This window comes from Cupressus sempervirens, chromosome 8, assembly GCF_028749045.1.
Source record: "Cupressus sempervirens isolate cs-2001-9-10 chromosome 8, ASM2874904v1, whole genome shotgun sequence".
In the NCBI taxonomy this organism is placed as follows: Eukaryota; Viridiplantae; Streptophyta; class Pinopsida; order Cupressales; family Cupressaceae; genus Cupressus; species Cupressus sempervirens.
The window spans coordinates 352,532,477-352,546,948 of record NC_143125.1 but is presented as its reverse complement, the minus strand read 5'-3'; the positions used below and the strand labels follow the sequence as shown (position 1 = coordinate 352,546,948).

General features: G+C 36.1%; 1 long non-coding RNA gene across 4 annotated transcripts in view; it reads right to left on the bottom strand.

Annotated features, from left to right (window-relative positions):
- Positions 1-649: 649 nt before the first annotated feature.
- Positions 650-14,472, bottom strand: part of LOC149542790 (uncharacterized) — a 44,063-nt gene continuing 30,240 nt past the window's right edge. Inside the window, exons 2-4 of one of the 4 annotated variants that reach the window (XR_016355520.1) lie at positions 2,440-2,622; positions 1,762-2,285; positions 650-1,671 (exon numbers count right to left, since the gene is read on the bottom strand). This is a non-coding gene — a long non-coding RNA (uncharacterized LOC149542790). Of the gene's footprint in view, positions 2,286-2,439; positions 2,623-14,472 lie in introns of all 4 variants that reach the window. The other 3 variants (XR_016355521.1, XR_016355519.1, XR_016355522.1) reach the window with 3 other exon arrangements.

Here is a 14,472-nt window from a genome sequence, read left to right as displayed (position 1 = left end):
TATCTTATCTATCTTAGATTATCTTATCTTATCTTATCTATCTATCTTATCTTATTAGTTTCAAACAATCTTAACTACAAAATTTTCATTCTCTCTAAATTTCAGATTTTTAACCATTCCAACAACTAATTGACATTTTCCAATTTGATTCAAGCTTTCAAAATAGTTATTCCATATTCTCTTAACCATTCTTCTACAAGTTTAATTTTTTTATAAGGCATTAGCCTCAAAATATTCTCATGAATGTCAATTAGAAACTTTAGTTTTCTACAAATAATTATAGGTGTTTAGATTGGTGCATGCTTCTCATTTGTGTTAGGCTCAATCCCTTGATTGATTATCATTGTGATTTCTTGTTTAATTGCATTAGGTTCATTTGGTACATCAAATTGAGATGGTGTAAATAGTGTAACTTATTCTTTCATTGTTATTTGTTCATGTAATCTCCTCATATACACCCTTTGTCTCTCCTTTTCTACCTCTTGTTATCTGATTGTTCCTCACGTGTTCATTCCCATCGTTAATATCAAATGTGTTAAATAGTATCATTTTGAAATATATGAAAAATCACTAAAACAACTATAAATTACCATCATTTTTAAGAACCAAAACTGTTAACACAAAAAATAACATCGAAAAAACAATGCAGTACGACAATTCAATCAATTGAATTCATATGTGAAAAAAGCATGTTTGACATTGTTTGGTATTGTCCTAGAAAATTGTGAGTGGTTGCAGTGGGGCCTTTTACAAGTTGGAAAAGTGCTTATTTGGTCATTCACAATACAATTTCACTGAGTAGAACACAAATGAATTATGCTTGCTCAAAACCCATTCAAGTTTTTTTGAGCTAAATACCCAACATTCCTTTCGTGTTAAATGCACCCAACATTTATAGTGTGAAAAATTCATATGGGTTATTTTTCCTTAAAACAAATCCTAAATAACAAACAAAGAATGATGAGAAAAGAGAGATTAGGGAGAGGGAAGAGAGATGAGGTAAACAAACCAAAGGGGTTAAGAGAAAGAGGGTGATCACAATAGATGGAGAGGGAGAGGGGGAGAGAGAGGGGGGGTAAATAGGGGGAAGAGATGGAGAGGGGAGGGAGGGGAGAGAGTGAAAGAGGGTAATTATGGGGAGAGAATGGGGAGAGGGCGAGGGAAGAGATAGTGAGAGGGAAAAAGTGGAAGGAGGGGAGAGAGATGATGTAGAGAGAGATAAAGAGGATAATTAAGGCCTAGAGTAGACAAAGATGGATAGAGAGAGGGGGGGTAAATAGCAGGGAAGAGATGGAGGGAGGATGGAGAGAGAGAGTGAAAGAGGATAATTATGGGGAGAGAGATATGTGTGTGTGAGAGAGAGAGAAAGAGAGAGAGAAGGTAGAGAGGGTGAGAACATGAGTTATCTAGATGGTAATTAGGGAGAAGAGATGAGAGAAGGGGAGGGAGATGGAAGAAAGGGGGATGGGGGGAGGGACAGATGAGAAAGAGAGAGAGCTCACACCACTGCCTTATCTTCAGGAGAAAGCATCTTAATCATTTGGAAGTCCTCTCTTGCATCATCTGTCTGCCCAAGAGTAGAGTTTTCCCTTTCATATCTGAATAAAGCCTTCACATTATTCTCGTGCTCAACTAACAGCCGCAGATAATGTAAATTGAACATCAGACAATCTGTGGAATCCATGGCCTCAATTTAGATTGGGTACAAAAATATCATAAGTTTCAGACAAACAAGATGGCTCTGAATGCATCATTTCATACCACTCTACACTGGCCAATGACGTCTTCATAACAGTTCGGTTTCACTAAACATGCAACCATGTTGAGACATAATATATTCTTCATAGCATTCACCATGTCCTTATATTTTCCAAATAACTGGAACATAAAATCATCTCCAATGTATACCAGGGCCTGCACATATATAACTATGTATTAGAGAATTCTCCTAGGTAGGTAAACTACCTGAAAAAATATGTCACCATTTGATATTGTTGCATCACCTCTGCTAATTTCCCCTCTAAAAAATTGATTGCCCTCTATACATCTCATATCAGCTACTTCAATCCGTCCCTCCACTATCATATCACCAGGCGCCTTTCCTTACATTTTATAATAAATGAAAAGAAAATTATATTTAAGGAAATTTCTTCTGCAACAATAGGCTCTCAAGATTTCTGGGATGAGTATCCAGTCTGATTTGCAATTGTTGAAGAAGAAGACCCCCAGCAACTCGACAGCAGCACTCAAACTTTACACTGGAACAAAGCTTGCCCATCATCTTACTATAACATATTAAGAATGATAAAATATACAATTAGCATCAACATATATCTTCATCCTTTACCTTTTTCTGTCCCTAATACTAGCCATTCCAATGTAAATTGGAAAACTAAATGTGTGACCAATTATTGTGAAGAAAGAAGAATTAGGAATCACCTCCTTGCTTCCTGAAAACTAATAATCTCAATCTCGTATACGAGATCAGCCTTAGGAGGATCATTTGGAAAATAAAAGATGCCTTATTCCCCATAACCCAATTGCCATCCCACATGAAATAGCTGACGTTCAACGGCTTCATGCTTGCTACACCAATTGCCAAGCCACTTGTGACCTTTTTCTCTGCAAGGAAAAGTAAAAGTTGTGTCAAACTTATATGGATACATTATGAATAAGAATATGAATACATTCTAGACCATACAAGAGTTCATGTATCTTGTCACAAATCACATTTCTTTTAACATAGCATATCAATAGTAACAACTACCCAAATTATGACAATAAATTATAGCTATAGTTATTTTTCATTTTAAGAGCAGAAGATGTCAACTAGAGATAGAATACACCAATTATTTTTTTAAATAAAATATCATACATTTTTTATCAATATGTTGAGGGTTCTAATGGGGCACCCACCCATATTTTAAAACTACACAAAATACAACAGCCAGATAAATCTGGGCACTTGTAAGCCTCTGATGATCAATTGCAGACCAAAAAGGAACTCATGTACCAACAAGAGGAGGGTCTAACTACCTGATAGGTGACACCATAAATGGACAAAAACTATCATTGTACCAAAATCCACCATCCTCAAGATGGCATGCAAATAGATGTACAGGGACCTTGCCATATCTGTGATAAGAAGACAGCCCTGAGATTTCCCCAGTGAGCACATATTTCACATGGCACCCAATCTCCTCCCCTACTCCCTTAGCATTAGTCTCAGTAGCAAATTTTACACTAGGCTCTTCAAAAGAATGTTTCCTAGCCCAAATCAAACTATCTTTTGAAATAATAGGAATAATTAACAAATTGGAAATTTCCAACACTCATTACAGAGATTTACCAGCAGTCCATCTATGTAAATTGCAAGATCTCAACAAAAACAAACAACAAATTCTTCTTTTGGACAACAACTAGTTATATCTCCCAGTGCAGGGTTATCAGTTCCCACGCCAAGCTTCCACTCAGTTCCTCTGTTGTTCCCCTGATATCTTCATTTGAACTGAAGCACAAAATAAAATAATTTGCAGAAATCAAAATTAATTTTAAGACCCGCACTTGACAGCCAGATGAAGAATGTAAGCATTAAGTTTATCCTTGAGATTTCCTAACTTGGTATAACTTAAGCATAATAAATCACAAAGATATTTTGAATCTGTCCATCTGAAACATCTCCACGAACAGGAGAATCCCAAGATAAAGAGCCATATTGTATCATTTCTAAGAGAACCGAAGCTTGGGAACACACCTCAAAGAAGTTTATAGAAGTGGTGACAAAAGTTTATAATTTTAAAATTTTCATACTGACTTTGCTGAGAGCTGAACATTATTCGAAATATAGTGGACAGAAGATACGATATAAAATATGAAGCTTTCTCTTAGTTTTTGTAGGGGCAATAAATGATTAGAGGTGACTCCAATTAGTATAGGGGAAGACAGCATAAAATCGCTCTATATAGGGATACACAGGAAATAATCTCCTTATATTGAAACGCAATTCCTTCCTGAGGTTTATATGATTAAGTTCTTTATTGTCATTTAAAAAGGGACGACAAGCAAAATGTTTATTTTTTATGCAATCCATTATGTCTTTGATCATTGAGGAGAGTGATGATAAATCGCAAAACTTCTAACTACCATATTGGCTGATTTTAAACAAACACATGTTACTTCTTCTAATGCTTGTAGTTTGGTTAACAATGTTATCAAACAATGCGAGGAAAAATTGAAACCATTTTTAACAAGGGGTAAGATTAAAGAATAAAGAAAGCAAGATTTTTTTCAATTTATTAAGGGCCATGAAAACAAAGACAAAATTCAATCATATGGGCAGCTTGGTAGGGATGAAGCTGATGGTATTCTTAGAACCCACAAGGCTAGAAACAATACAACCAGGGATTAGCCACCTAGGAATCCAAAGGATTCTCCATGCATCATGACATCATGTCCTTTGGTTAACAACTATAGGGTTGATAAATCATCTTTTGAATTAGCTATTTGTGTAGCAGCAGCTGAGGAAAGGCATGAGGATATTCATTCTTATGATGATAATACTTTGAGCCATCATAATGTTGATTGGATGAAGCATGGTAGCTTACTTTTTGAGATGGATGCTGATTGGATATTTGAGTTGGATGATTGAAAAACTCTTGAAGTTGATCAAGACTCTCAGATTGATGTTGATTGCAACTAGGAGGTGGCTGCCTTGTAACATTTGACAGAGGGACATATTATTGATTACAAATCAACCTTGGATAAAGAGTTAGCTAACAATTTGAACAATGAGCATATAAGGAGAAAGGATACTGTTGATGAGCATCCCTTGATTTGTTCTCCATTTTATGTAGCTAGAACTCAACCACATTACCATAATGATTCATCCACTACTTATGGTAACTCTACATCACAAAAGTTGATCATAATGATAACACTTGGGTAGAGTCTATTCAGTATGGGATGGTTGAGCTTGGTATGCTTCATGGTGTGAATTTTCACACAAGGATGTGCATTGTAATGACTCCTAGTATAGAGTGACGTTATGGAATCCTAGTGTTAATTCAGGATGCCTAGAGGAGTCGGTTAGTACAACAAATTATGGCCACATTGTATGGGATGCATTTTGTTTTCCATTCAGTCCACTTGCAGAGGACTAGCTTTTTTGATTATTGCATAGGTGTGTAATATGTGGTAGGTTTGGTACACTTTCCTTAATGGAGGAAGCCATGTCCCACAATGTTGCTAGTTTGCTTCTTTAGTACACTTATCATTTTGGACTATTTGTTAGGGGGGCAGCCTTGTGGCTATTGGGCATCTTGGATATTTCACCTACTATAGGTATGGAGTGACAAGATATTATAGAAAATTGGGAAGGTGACTGGCCTTTTGGTTTGTGGGACCCGTGGGGATCATTCTCATGGTTAGTAATTTTATGAGAGTTGGTTGGCATAATGTTGAGTTTCCACCTCTATTTGACCTTAGTGGTGCTTGTAATTTCAGTTGGGGTGAGGTTCTCAGTTGTATTGAGGATATTCTTGTATATGATAACAACACATGGCAGGTTGATTTGATTGATCATGCACATGGGGTGATTTGGTATCCTGGTATTATTATGATTGATGCATTGTTGTTGTGGGGTATTGATGAGTAGCTTCAGAATTATGGACATGTTGTTCATGTTAGAGTTGCTCATGATCAAATATTTGAGTCAGAACATTCAGATGCAGATTGCTTGAGAGCAAGCAATCTTTGGGAAGGGAGGACTGTAATGTCCCCTTTTTCTAGGCCATTATTTTTTGATGCATTGCTAGCCCTTTTCACCATGGTCTCGTGGGCTAACAAGGACTTTGTAGGGATTAGTGTAAGATTTGACATAGGCATCTTCTGTTTCAAGCAGATTGGAGTTCGGATAGCAGGATTTCTAGAAACTTATTATTTATAGTAAGTCAACAAGGATCCGTATTCCAGTTTTTTAGTGTTGGACTTGGAGCGCCTCGTCGAGCTCTTTACAACGAGCTATCACATATGATTTTAAGAGTCTGACTAGTTATTTATTGTAGTACCTGAAGATTACATAGTTTTAATAAGGTGACTTTTACATTAAAATGCATCTTTATAAGTCACTTCATTATTATATGGCTATATTAATATCTTAAGTGGAAAAAGGACAAATTAAAACAAAAAGAGAATAAAAATGAAGAGACAAGTAGGGGAATATGAAGAGTCACCAGGTTGTGCTTAAAAGAAGGAAGAGGAGCTCATTTCAGCATGCTTGGTTATTGGATTTTATATCAATTCTCTTAGAGAAACTTGGAAGCATACAACTTTCTTTTTTAGAACCTAAGGACAAAAACCTTCAAGCTCTACTCGGCAAATCAAACACAAACTTGGTTCAACATTGGAGGTGACGAAGTTCACATTGGAGTTGCATGCTCATTTCTATATATTAATGTTTTCCAATCTGGCCATTATTTTTATGATTGGAATATTTAAGAAGTTGTTGTATTGATCAATATTATAATCCAAAAAAAATTCTAACTATTTTTTATTGGTCATTATTTTGGTATTTGCTGAAAACCGTGCATGAAATCATCTATTAATACTTCTAAAATTTATTGACCAAATTCCTAGGGATAATATCCAGTAAGGGTCCGTTTGGTTCGTGGAAGATGATAGGGATTGGCTTTTTCAAAACTCGGATTTGAAAATTTGTGCGTTTGTTTCAAAATTTTCAAAATGGAATTAGCATACGCGACTTCCAATTTTGCCTCAAAACCAGGTTTTCCAAATTCCTACTAGCAGGCAGGAATTGAAAATTAAAACCTGGTTTTGTTTTTTAAGGCGTGTAAAAACAATAGATTGGACTACTTTTTGAAATTTGCCTTCAACTCCAAGCTTACGCACTTCACACGCATCTTCCAAGTGAAACAAACAGTTTCAATAAAATTCCAAAAATTGGAATGAAGATATGCAAAACCTTGATTTGGCTAAACCAAGGTTTGTAGAAATCCAGATTTTTTAAATTCCACGAACCAAACGGACCCTAAGGGATATTATACTCCTCAATGAAGTGCCTTCAATGATGAATTGATATTTCTATCTCTAGTGTGTGACTTAGTAACAACAATAAGGAATTGCTACTATCAAATAAGAGGAATCGCTAATTGATATTGGTGCTTCAAAGTCTGAAGACAAGCTGGTACAATCATGACCCTGCCTATATTCTCTACAACTCTTGTTAATGTTAATGTAGTTTCAGTCAGATAAAACTCACTAAAGATATATATAAAAATATTGTGTGTGATATATATTTAAATAGATAAATGAGATATATGAGATATATGAGATATATGTGTGTGTGTGTGTGTGTGTGTGTGTGTGTGTGTGTGTGTGTGTGTGTGATATTTATATATACAAATATATGTGTGTGTGTGTGTTAAATAACAAATTATTATATTGTATACAAATGAATAGACATGTCTCATGAATGGACATGTCTATCCATATTTCATCTAATATAAGAGAGATGGTTGTCATTTGAAAAGTAGTACCTTAGAGGCAATGCCAATACATTTGCAGCAATCTTCCGATCTAAGAAAAGCAACATGGTATCAGAGCCAAAGTGCAAATGATTGGAAAGGCAACATAAATCATGAGTCATCAACATACAAAATGATTCTGATGAATGTATAAACAATGATCTGCATGACAACAATGAGTATTATAGAAGACACCCATAAGTTGGCGATTGAATTTTATCCATTATCATATCCAAAACAAACTAGCTGGATAGAAGCAAGATGGAAGGAAAATAATATTGAATCACAGAAGATGATAGTTGTTCTTGGATGAGGAATAATAGATAAGATAAGATAAGATAAGATAATGATATTAATGTCCAACAAAAGACCACCAAAAGGTTTATAGGACTAGAGGGTTACAACAATGAGGCTGGCAATGGGAGGAGCATCCAACAGTGTCCAAAAACAAAAGCATACAACAAAACAAGAAGAAAAAGAAACAAAGAGAGGCCAAGGCAAAAGACTAGGGAGTCCTTTCTAGGTAGAAAGAAGTTAGTCATGGAAGGAAATGCTTGCGGATGGGTAGAAGCTTTGCTCTATCTCTTGGAACTCGTAGAGGAGTATCGCTACTACAAATAGCCGATATGGGATCTAACAGATCTGGAATGACCAGAAGAGTTGGTAGAGCTAGACAACCTTTTCACATCACACAAAGCAGATAAGGGTGTAAAAAAGGCAGTAATGAGCTGACTAGAAGTATGTTGGTGAGGAAGTAGTGACTGTAGAGTGCTATCACGAAGCCTAGTGGCCTCTTGAAGATAAATTGCAAGATGCCACTGATCATAGTAACTGAAAAAATTAAAAAGGAGAAACCCTCCCAAAATAGACAAAAAAATATCCCTCTAATCTCATAGTAGATTGGGCAATGGAAAAGAAAGTGAGTCTCTGTCTCAGTCTCATCCAAAGTACACAGCTTATAGATCCGCTCTTCGCTGTCAATATGATGGTCAGTCTAAGTCTGAAGATGGTGAGAGCCAACTCTAGAGGAACCTAGGGGGATACGCAGGGCATGAGACCACCACCGAGAGAGGTAGCTAGGACAAACAATAATCCCATCAAAGATCTCCAAAAAGTGCTCCGCATAAAAGGACATCCTCGAATGTAAACCACCAAACGGGTTAATCCAAGTAGTGGCAATGTACTGTCTATAAATGTCAAGTTTGACACACTCATTTAACTCTTGTCGTGAGGGGAGAAGATGAGCAGGGTCATTCAGCGACAATTGGTAAGGGGAGAGACAATCAATGTCAATCCTAGTCGACCCCAACAAAGAAGACCAGAACCAAAACTCGAAGTAGTAACCAAGGAAAAGTATGCCAAGTAGGAGTACGGATCACGTTCACCAACCAAATCCACAAAACCATGCAAACTATGGAGGAACCAAATCAAATCAAAAATGGTCGCGAGACTGAAAGGATGAGCGTCGAACTCAGCAAGAATGCTACTATGAAGAGTGAACATGTGACATCTAATGATGCGAGGCAAAAGCAATGTCTGAACCCACTCAATCGATGCCCAATTGGAACCAAGGAGAGATGGGCCCAAAACCACAAACTCATAAAGAAAAGACTATATTGTCACTCAAGATGGGATATAATGGACGAAAGCCAGTCAGCAACAAGGGAGACCAGTGACTCAAAAAATCTATAAGTCAAGTTGCGTTGTGGTTAATATATATGCCACGAAGAAAGGACTGTACCTCATCCCTAGCAAAAAAAAAAAACTTACCCAACATTATTGGAAAGGATTAAAGACTTTCTCGATAAAGAAAAGAACCATATTGTTGATAAAACATTTCATGCAATAATTGCTCCAACCAAGAATCGTCTACTGGAAGTCAAAGCAAATGGGATAGTTACCATTCTGTAAATGAAAAAATATATTCTTCTTACAATCTAGGCGGTATCAAATGTGCACTAACTGTTGGATTGGTTGGGCTAAATATTATAAGATATTAAGTTATTAATTGGATTTGAGGCATCAAATTACAAAAGACAAAGGCTGTGATCATGGTTGAAAAGTGTGTCTAAAGAAGACCCTTCATTTGTGAAGAGGCACGCTTTTTTTTAAGTGCAAAATGTGAGGAGCTCATGAGATATGATCATAGAAGCTTGATCGTACCTAATTAGTGTTCCATACATGACGGGCAGACCAAGTGACCCCAAAGCAGGAACATGGCAAAGTGCAAAGTACATTGGGGAGCAGCCACATGGAGATTTCAATTGTTGGATAACAAACAAAAAAGTAGCACAAAAAGAAGATTGATGTCAAATCCAGAGGACTTTTGACATTTCGTTAGAGGCAACCTTGAAAGAGAGTGAGCATATAGAGGATATGGTTTCGTGCTTTAGCGATCTTAGTCGTATTGATTCAGAGGGAGTAGACCATGTTGAGATGGATTCTCCAGTTATCAATAAATTGTAGTAGTCAAGAGGACTGTGGTTCATGAATATAATTTATGACTATTTGGGCCTAACCTTGTGTCCATCATGAGAAAGTGACAACTTCCAAATGATTATCACTTGTATTTGAAAAATTTATTGAAAGGTGATGATTGTACAATAACTTAATTTTCTATTATGATGGATGTCTTACAACGTCTATGCAGATCATGATAGACTATACGTTGCATGGTGGATATTCATATGGTAAGCATTATGAGAATGCGCATGCACATACCTTATGAACATTTTGAGTACATGGTGAATGTCATGCAAATTGATGTTCAGGGGGCCATTACACAAAGTACTTGGTGAATATCCTATGAGATGACATTCAGGAGGCCATTACTCACAATACTTGGTAAATTTCTTGAAACTCGACATCTAGGAGGCCATTGCTCAAAGACTACATGGTGAATGTTATATGAGATGACATTCAAAAGGCCATTACTCCCAATATCATTATTCAAAGTATTTGGTGAATATCATTTGTTGATATTCTGGAGGGCAGTACTCATGATATCAAAATGTTGAATATCTTCTAATCAAAGATATTACATTGAGATAATATACGGTACTATGTTTATCCTCCCTATCTTAGAGGGAGTGTTAATGTTAATGTAGTTTCAGTCAGATAAAACTCACTATATACATATACATATATGTATGTATGTATGTATGTATGTATGTATGTATATGTATGTATGTATATATATATGAGATATATATTTAATTAGATATATTAGATGTGTGTGTGTGTGTGTGTGTGTGTGTGTGTGTGTGATATTTATATATACAAATATATGTTTGTGTTAAATAACAAACTATTATATAAAATACTAACATGTCTCGAGAATGGAAAAATCTATCCATATTTCATCTAATATAAGAGAGATGGCTTCCATTTGGAAAGTACATACCTTAGAGGCAGTACCAATACATTTGCAGCAATCTTCCAATCTAAGAAAATCAACAACTCTATAGGAGATGGAAACATTATATGTGCCTTCAATATTTAATCAAGCAATTGATTGTTCTAAGTGATTATGTTAGTTTCTCTAAAGACACAATATCCTCCAAGTAACAAGTGAATTATAGATGTTGAGTATTGAGGAATGGATGTCCCATTCCATACGATGCCTCTGATTACGTTACTCCTTTTGGTACTCCCAAATTGAGATTTTGCCAAACTTCACAATGAATAAGACTAATGGAATATATAGACATTGAAAAGTTTGTCTTGAGAAATGTTAGGTTGTAATCTTTATCACATGTGATGGTGACTCAAATATGCACCTCTTGATGGTTATATAGCCAACTATGATATCCTCCACGTCCTCCACTTTAAGACTCTTCCCAATAGATTATATATAGCTTGCAAACTTTATTCCATGTTGGTAGATAACTCTTTCCGCTGTAATTCCCAATACCCTAAACCATGGGTATCGTTAAATATCTCAAATGTGTCAAATAAGGGATTATATGGTGGTAGATTATAGTCAAGTAGAGAAATGTAGCTGCAACTCAAATTGCAACTTCGGGTGGCTTTATCAAGAACCGCTCCTATACTAGTGTAATCTCCTATTGATTCTCCATAGATGCCCCTCTGCAATCCCAATGATAGACTTACAATGAAGTGAATATCCAAAACTAATCTTTGTTCCTATTAATCTTTTGAATTATCCTTGAATGCCCTTTTCATGTCAAATTGATTCCTCTATTTGTGCCAAGTGAAAGGATTTGTTTGATGGTGGGAGTCTCTTGGTCAAAATTGTCCATTAGTCTTAGTTTTTCTTTACTAATAAACTAAGTTGTCAATTCAGATCCGGGTTCAACTTCGGATGCGCATTTGAAGAAATAGTTCACCAGTATGGCAAAATACTAAAACGGGGTTTGGGTTTGTTAGTACAAAAATGTGTAAAAATTATATATATGAAACATAGAAGCATGTATTAAGATTAGAATGTGACATAATATCATAAAAATAACAAAAATGCCATAAACTTGTAATCACGACATCATATCAACATCAGAATATTAAAATAATAATATTGAGTTCATGCATCATTGTTTTGACTTTCAACAATTGGAACTTTATGCTTTCAATCATCTAATGAGTTATCTTCTTCTTCATCATCACCATCATCACCATCAAAGGCATTAGTTCAATCAAAAATAGCGCCAATGCTAATGGGATCAGCTCCACCACTAAAATTCTTGCTTTCCAAGTCCTCAAATGCTTTTTACTTTTTCACTGTATATAACATCCTTCTTGAAAAATGTTAAAGTAGCTTGCAACTCCCTTCACCTATTGAAGATATCATTTAATGTTTGAGATATCACTTATTACTATAGAGTGCTTACAATTAATTAGACAGGGGTCATTATTAGCAATTGGACATAAAAAAATCACTGGAAGAAATATTTAGGGCTATTTTAATTTGATGTAATAATTATTTGAAGCTAAGTGAATTTTGTTTTGTAATGTTAAAGACATTTATTCAAATTATGTAATAATTGTTTCTTGCACTAAATTATAGAATGTTTCTCAGTGGAAATGCTCCTAGTTTGCACTTGGTCTACCTGGGCTTGCACAAGTTCAACCTAGGTTCGGCCTGAACAAACCAACCTGCCTGGGTTTGAACCTTGGCCAAACCCACAAGTACACCGGACCTAAACCAGGAACCAATTTGAACCCAACCTTTATCCAACCTTAAAATAACCAAACCCAATAACATAACTAATTAATAGTCTTTGTAGACCACTGATCAACATGATCATTTGACCTTTTCCTCTTGCGGATTTGGGTGTCCAACTCAAGACCCTATTTTATGGTAGGATGAGGGTGCTAAGGTTGAGGAGGGTTGGATTACAATAAAGGGTAAAAAATATAAGACATCTCTACCCTCCTTTGGTATGATTCTTCACTCCAACAAGGGTGTGGTGATAGGTAAATCTTAATTTGTGGGTGTTAGGGCTGAGGTTGCCTTAAGGCTTCATGTTTTGTAACTCTTAGATTTTTGGTTCGATTGGATAGGCTTTCCTATTTGTCCTTTCTCTAGTTTTGTTGTTGCTTGTTTACTTCTCATGTGTTAGTTTCACTTTGACAAGCATCTTTTGTTCTTGATGGTGGGGGTTTGTTGGTCTTCTCCCCCTCTCTTGGTTTTTACTTTGGTTTTTCCTTGCAATGTTTGTTTCAGGTTGTGAGAGCCTATTATTAAAACTCTCATTTGGTCTTAAAACTCATTCTTTATTGAGGGCTTTCATGTTTCATCTTTAGTAGACCATCTTGTAAATGGTTTTGAGTCCCTTCAAAGCCTATTTTGGTTGTAATAAAAAACATGGTCATTTGACCTAATATCTGTGTGTGTGTGTGTGTGTGTTAGATTGTTATCATAATATTAATAGATTATATATATTATAGTATAATAAAGTTTGATTTTTGTTGGCATGATTTGGTCCTTCCAAAGGCAGGTGCATTCTTATGGCTTGCTTTACAAAATTGAATTCTTACTGCTGATAGACTCCCTAGACTACACATCTCAGAAAATTTTGTGTGTCATGTGTGGCCATGTTAGAGAAGAAGCAAATCACCTTCTCCTTACGTGCAAATTTACACATGAATGCTAGTGTACAGTCATGAATAGACCTGGATGGGTAAGCCCAGTTCTGCGTAGGAGCTCCTTTTTTGCTACAATTTGGAGCATTGTCCCTTATCTTGTGGTGTGGGGCACTTGGTGGGAGAGGAAGAAGAGGATCTTCAGTAAGGAATTTACAAATTTAGATTAAGTTTGGGAAGGCATTGAACATTCCATCTCTCTATGTGTTATCTCATATGTTATGAGGACAAAAAATCTATCCTTCACATTTTCCTTGTTTGATTCCAATGTTCTAAACTGTTGGAAACAGATTTCCATCCCATTTAGAGGTGTCTTGGTTGGCAGGTCATCCAAGAAGGAAGCGAGATCTCAGGCTTGTTGGAACTGCCCTTCTATCTCTTATGTCAGACTTAATTTTGACGGGGCATCCAAAGGAAATCCTAGCAGATTGGAAGCAGGCTGCATCATTCGTGACCACTTAGGAAAAATCCAAAGGGCTTGCTACTCTAAACTCCCAGATGGCTCTAATAATTTGGCTGAAGCGCGAACTTTATTGGAAGGCATTTGAATGGTTCTAGATATGGATATCACTAAGATTCACATCGAAGGTGATTCACAAATTGTGACTTCAGCTCTATCCTCTTTCTCCATTGCTTCGTGGGAGATCCAATATGTTATTGGGGAAGTTTGGAGGTTTAACCCTAGATTCCAATCTTTCAAGTTTTCTCAATGTTTCATAGAGGCAACCCAACTTGCTGATTTACGTGCTAACAAGGGGGTTGAGTTGAATTAGGGATCTAGGCTCATTGATGGCCCGAGCTTGAACGCTTCCCTTAAAGAGTCCTTCTT